A 6,875-nucleotide genomic window follows, 5' to 3' on the forward strand; every position below is an offset into this window, starting at 1 on the left:
AAGAACAGCAGAGTAATTGGTCTGAAGTAGCTGCTGCATTATCTAGCACAGGGTTCACAGAATTGGCTGCAATACAGTAGCTAAGCCACACCAAAGGTGTAAACAAAGTATGCGTCTGTAGAGCAAAAACGGATAATATCATCTAAATAATGTATTTGATCAAGGTAACATCAATCTGCAGGTTGGTGTGTGTGTGCATATCTCCTTCATTTTGTAATCCTTCTGTAAGATGAACATCCCTTTCACAGATAAACTGTTGGCAAGAAGTCAAAAGCCGTTCTCTGTTCTGTAATCTTTCTCGAAGACGAATTCTCAACAGTGACCAACAAAATATGAAACCTTTCTTCAGGGTAAATGGCTCTTTCCCCATTTTGAAGTTGCCTTCCCCAGAATAATTCTATATATCAAAAATCAAGTATATTGCCGAATAATGACTTATTCAACATGCATCACTCATATCTAATGACAAAAAGATAATATCTACCTTACTTATCCACAGTAGAATACCTCAATGCGTTATCAGTGTTCAAATAAACAATAAAATCCTCCCAATCTGAGAACTGTTATATGCACAGTAAATCTGCTGCACTAATAGTTCATATGAATCAGCTGCCTCTCTGTAATATTTCTAGTACAGTGGAACCTTGGTTTTCATTGCCTTCCATTTTCATCAGTTTCTGTTTTCATCTATTTTTTCAGTGAAAAATTTGCCTCAGTTTTCATCGATTTGCAGTAAGGTGCAGGAGTTTGTGGAGAAAAATCATTCAGACAAAGCAGGCCGTGTCTGCAACTTGTTTAATGACAATGTTTTGCCCCATTTCAGACAAATCTTAAAGAGGCATCAGAAACTCTTTGGACAGCTTTCTGGTGCGACATTGGTCCACTGGCTCTGCAGCTGGTCCTAGTATTTGTTACTGTTTGTTACTGTTTTCAGCATTAAACACTATGTTTATTCACCAAAAATGTGTTTTTGGTATGTTTTTTGGAGTGCCTAGAACAGATTAATTGGATTTACATTGATTCCTATGGAAAAGTTTGCCTTAGTTTTCATCTGTTTCGGTTTTCATTGATTCTTTTTGGACGGATTACCAACGAAAACCGAGTTTCCACTGTAAGTCAATGACACTCTTACAGAAACAGTGGGTCTTTTTTATTTTTTAAAAAATATTTTATTAAATGACCACATAGTTACAAAAAACAAAGACAAACACACACATACACATAACAAGAGAAATTATACAATTATCAAAAAGTTGATTAAAACATTGCAGAATTAACTACAACATTTTTGAAAGGGTAAAGGAACAAGAATGTAGTTTCTATCAGTCTTCCTACCCTCTCTACATTTTTTCTATCATTTTTTCTAATATTAAATTATATTTCAATATAGATTTAAGTTGATTAAAATAATCACAAAGTCCATCAAAGAAAATATGGTTATTCCAAACCATTTGTATTTTTTTACGCTAGTGCATTTAACTCTTAACAGCCTATCTCATTAAACTATAAAGAACCATTGGGGTAATTCTAAGAGAAAGAAAATAATTGTTAATTCTTATCTATATATATTCATATTTAATATACTATTTTTTCCTTTATCAAATTCATTTATTTACTTATTTTTCGTTAATAATTTTTTTCCCAACATTCATATTGCTAAGTAAGGTTTCCATGTTTCCTCAAACTTCTCTGTTTTATCCTTCAACCTCCAGGTTAGTTTGTCCAATGACATTATTTCTTGTAACTTTTCTTCCCAGCTTGCCGTCGCAGGAACTTCTTTCTTCTTCCATAATTTGGCTATCACTAATCTAGCTGCAGTTATCATGTACAGAAATAAATTTTCATATTTTGAAATGTGTACATCTTTGATCAGTCCCAACAAAAAAAGTTCTGGCTTCATTTTGATTTTAATTTTAAATATTTTCCCCATTGCTTTAGCTATCTTTTCCCCAATTTTTTTGTTCTTATTACACTTCCACCACATATGAATTAGCATCCCCTTCTTTTTCCTACACTTCCAACATATTCCTTCTATCTGATTGTTCATTTTTGCTAAACGCTCTGGTGTGTAATACCACCTATTGAATATTTTTATAAAATTCTCCTTCAAATTCATTGAAAGAGTGAATGTATTATTTCTTCTCCAAATATTCTCCCATTCCTCGAGAGTAATAGTTCTTCCTATATCTCTGGCCCATTTGATCATCGTATCCTTCACCACTTCTTGTTCAGTTTTCAACTTTAATAGAAATTTATACATTCTTTTTATTATTATTTTATTACCTTTGCTAATTATATCATCAAATTCATTTGGATTTTTCTGAAAACCGTAATTTACCAAATCTTTTTTGTAAATATCCATTAATTGTTGATAAGTGAACCATCGGCAATGTGTATCTTTATTTATAATTTCTTCTCTGGTTTTTAACTCAACTTTTTTGTTTTCCCATTTCAATGTTTCTTTGTATGTAGGCCAGTTCCCCTCTGTATGGTATTCCTTTATTTGGAGTGATTCTGCTCTTGAGACCCAATTTGGCATTTGATTGTATATAATATGTTTATATTTTAACCAATTTTTCATTAACATCTGGAGTGCCAAAGGTTCGCCACCACTGCTCTAGTAGGTCATATCCTTCGAGATTTAGTATTTTTTTTGCTTTTCAGTAATATCCAGTCCATTAGCCATTAAGTTGAGACTACCTGTATATCAGGTAGTCTCAAGCCCCCTCTATTTTTTTCATCGATCATATTCTTATGCTTTATTCTGGGCTTCTTAACATTCCAGATGAAGTTTACTAACAATTTTTTCATTTATTTATTGTTTTGAAAGAAAGCGACACTGGTACATTCTGGAATGATGTTACTTTTTATAACAGCTATTCTACCTAGAAACAATGGCCCCTTCCGCACACGCAAAATAATGCATTTTCAAACCACTTTCACAACTGTTTGCAAGTGGATTTTGCTATTTCGCACAGCTTCAAAGTGTACTGAAAGCAGTTTGAAAGTGCATTATTCTGCATGTGTGGAATGAGCCGATATTTGTAATTTTTTCCATTTTTCTATTTCTTTCCCTATCTTGGTCCAGATTTTTTGTAGTTATTTTCAAATAAAATTTTATTGTTATTTTCAAGTGTTACTCCAAGATATTTTACTTGTTTTTCTATTTTATAACCTGACATTTCTTGCAAAATTAGTTTCTCTTTCGGTGTTAAATTTTTAGTTAGGATTTTTGTTTTCATCCTATTTATTTTAAAGCCTGATACCCTACCGAATTTTTCCAATTTTTGTGTATTCCCTCTATATTTTCTATTGGATCTTCTACAAACAATACTACGTCATCCGCAAATGCTTTGTATTTATAGCTGTATTTTTTAACCCTTATTCCCTTCCATGTGTTGTCTTGGCTTATTCCCCCCCCCCCCCAGTATTTCTAATTGTAAAATAAATAACAAGGGTGAAAGGGGACATCCCTGTCTAGTTCCTTTATTAATTTTAAACCTTTGCAATTGATTTCCGTTGATTATTAATGAGGTAAATTGGTTTTTATATATTGTTTTTATTGCTGTTTTGAATTGATTACGAATGCCGACTTTTTCCAATACCTTTTCCATGAACTGCCAACTTATATTGTCAAATGCCTTTTCTGCGTCAAGAAAAATTAAGGCAGATTTTTCCCCTGGCATGTTTTTCTAGATACTCTATTAAATCTACCACTGTTCTTATATTATCTCTACTATGTCTTCCAGCCATGAATCCTACTTGATCTTCACTTTTAAATGTTTCTTAAAAGTTTTCTTTTAATCTGTTTGCTAGGATCTTTGCGAAAATTTTATAGTCGATCTTCAGAAGCTAAGTGGTCTATATTCTGAAACCTCTAATAGCTCTTGTTGTTGTTTTCGGTATTAAAGATATGAAAGCTTCTTCCCATGATTTGGGTATCCCTTTTCCTTCCATAACTTTGTTAAATAATTTAACTAGACTTGGGAGTATTGTTTTTTTCATTTCTTTATAGAACTTGGCAGTAATGCCGTCTGGCCCTGGAGCTTTGTTAGGATACAAAGAGTCAATCACTGATATTATCTCTTCACCAGTTATGTTTTTATTTAACTCATCTAAATTGTCTTTATTAATTAATTATATTTCACAATTTTCTAAATAATTTTCTATTTTTTGTTCTGACTTTCCTTCTTTGTAGAGTTTTGCGTAAAAATCTATAAAGGTTTTTTCAATTTTCTTTCGCTCTGTTATCGTTTCTACTCCTTTTTAAACTTTTGTTATTATTCTTGATTCCCTTTCTTTTCTCAGTCTGGCTGACATCCTGGCCTATTTGCCCACACAAACTCTTTCTGTTTTATAAACTTCAACTGTTTCTCCATCTTGATTTGACTTTTTCTATCTAATTTTTGTTTTATTTCAAGGATTTTTCTCTTATTTTTTTACTGGATGGTTTTTTAATTAGCTTTTTTTCAAGATCTTTCAAATCTTTAGTTAATAGTTTCTCTTATTCTTTATTTTTCTTCTTAAATTTTATCTCTTGCTCTAAGAAAATACCCCTCATGAATGTCTTACTTGCATCTCATATAATTCTTAAATCCTGTATTGAGTTATTGAGTTGAAAAAATTCTTTTAATTTTTCTTCATTTTTCCCACTATTTCTTTATTTTGGAGCATCCAGTTTTTAATTGTATAGTTTCTTACCTTTTTTTCCTTAATCATTAAATTTCAACTAATTGGGTTATGATCCAATATTGATCGTGGCAAAATTTTTATTTTGTTCGTTAGATAGAAGTATGTTTGAAGCCCAAACCATATCAATTCTGATGTGGCTATAATGTCTGTTTGAATAGAATGTATAATCCTTTTCCATTTTTCTTTTTCTCTCCATATATCCTTTTTAGATTTTCCATCAACTGAAAAAACGTTTTTGGTAGTATTTTTCCATTTGTACCCATTTTTCCTTTTCTGTCTAACTTATTATTAACTATACCATTAAAGTCCCCCATTATTACTATATTGTCGTACATATATTGTGTTATAATGTCTGCCAATTCTTTTAAAAAATTGATTTTCTTTCATTGGGTGCATATATTCCCATTAGAAGGATTTTAACCTTGTTCAACGTTACCTCAACCCCCACATGTCTTCCTCTTTTATCTTGAACAATTAATTGGGGTCTTAAGTTTTCCTTAATGTATATCGCGACCCCCTTTTTCTTTTTCTCAACTGATGACACAAATAACTGACCCAATTTTTTGCATTCTAGATATTTCTGGTCTTTGTTCCTTATATGCGTTTTTTGTATGCACACTAAATCATGTTCCAGGTGTTTTAAAGTGTTGAAAACCTTTTTTATTTTGTTGGGGCTGTTCATATCGTTCACATTAATCGACAAAAACTTATATGACATTTCTATTAGTGATAAACTTAATTTAATGGAGTGGTCAAACTTATACAAATATTCCTATATAATGGTTCAGAGAGGATAGAAAGAAGATAAAAGAAAAAAAGAAAAAAGCTGGAAAGGAGATTAGAAAAAGAGTTTGAAAAATTCTTAGTTATAAAAGAAAAAGAAAATTAAAAGAAAGGTATAAAAAGAATAAGAATAAAAAGGGGAACATGGATATATAAATCTTTTTGTTTGTTTTTTCACTTAATAATTTGTAACTTACATTTTTTATTATTGTCTCTTCCCACAAACTGCCGCTTCTTTCAAAAATTCTTGCGCTTGAATAACTGATCTTATCAAAATTTTCTTCCCTTTTAGTGTGAAACTCACACCTTCTACAGATTCCCATCTGAAAATAATTTTGTTTTCTTTCAACCAACTGATTAGAGGAGTATAGTCTTTCCTTTTCCTTCCTGAGCCCTCCGGGGGAGGGCCGTATATAAATATAATAAATAAATAAATAAATATATGTAATGGCATTTCTTTAAGTACTTTGACTTCTTGACCTCCTATTGTCACTCTGGTTTTTGAATGTTTCATTAAAATCTCATCGTATGTTTTTTTTCTTACAAATATTACTACAATATTTCTAGGTACTTTTCTATCTTTTGGAAATCTAGTGTTTGCTCTATAAATTCTGTCAATTTCACGCTCCATTGATTTCTCTTCTTTTCCTAAAAATTCTGCTAAGGCAATGGTCATTTTTTCCTTGAATCTTCCTTATCTTCTTCTTTACATCCTCTAAATCTTAGAGTATCTTCTTTCTGTCTAAGTTCTCGTAGAGCCATCTGATCCATCATCATTTCCATCTGATTTTTAAACATTTCTACTTTGCTGTCTGTAACTGTCACATTGTCCTTAATGTTGGTAATTTCATTCTTTATTTCTTTTATTGATTCCTCCATCTTCTTTACATGACTCATATCCTTCTTAATTTCTTGAATCTCTTTTTCAAAGATTCCAAGTCTACAGTCCAATTTATTCAGTCTTTCCTTTGTTTCTTCCTGGAGCATTAAAGCTCTTTCAGTCATTTGCTCCAATTTGTCATAATTTTCAGCTCCACTCTTGTCTGGAGTTTTGTTGCTCCCTCCGTTTTTGGCTCTCGTTGCCATCTCCTCCTGTGTTTGCACCAACTTCTTTTCTTTAACACGTTCCCCAAAATAGCTTCTTCCAAACCAGGTTTTTTTTACCACTCTGGATCGTTAAAACTCTATGGTTCCATTGAGCTCATTGCTTTCAATCCGGATAAATTTCCCTCCTTTTCCGGGTCACTTTCTATTGAGTTCAACCCAGCCTTTCAGGGTTAACCCTCTCTTCTCTGAACCCTCTCTGGAAACTAAACAACTTCTTTTAGAATCCCAATATGAATTTGAAAAGTAGCACTCACTTCACTGGAGCGTCGTTTCTCCGCTCACCGTTCACGGAG

The sequence above is a fragment of the Sphaerodactylus townsendi genome, linkage group LG09 (assembly GCF_021028975.2).
Source record: "Sphaerodactylus townsendi isolate TG3544 linkage group LG09, MPM_Stown_v2.3, whole genome shotgun sequence".
Lineage (NCBI taxonomy): Eukaryota > Metazoa > Chordata > Lepidosauria > Squamata > Sphaerodactylidae > Sphaerodactylus > Sphaerodactylus townsendi.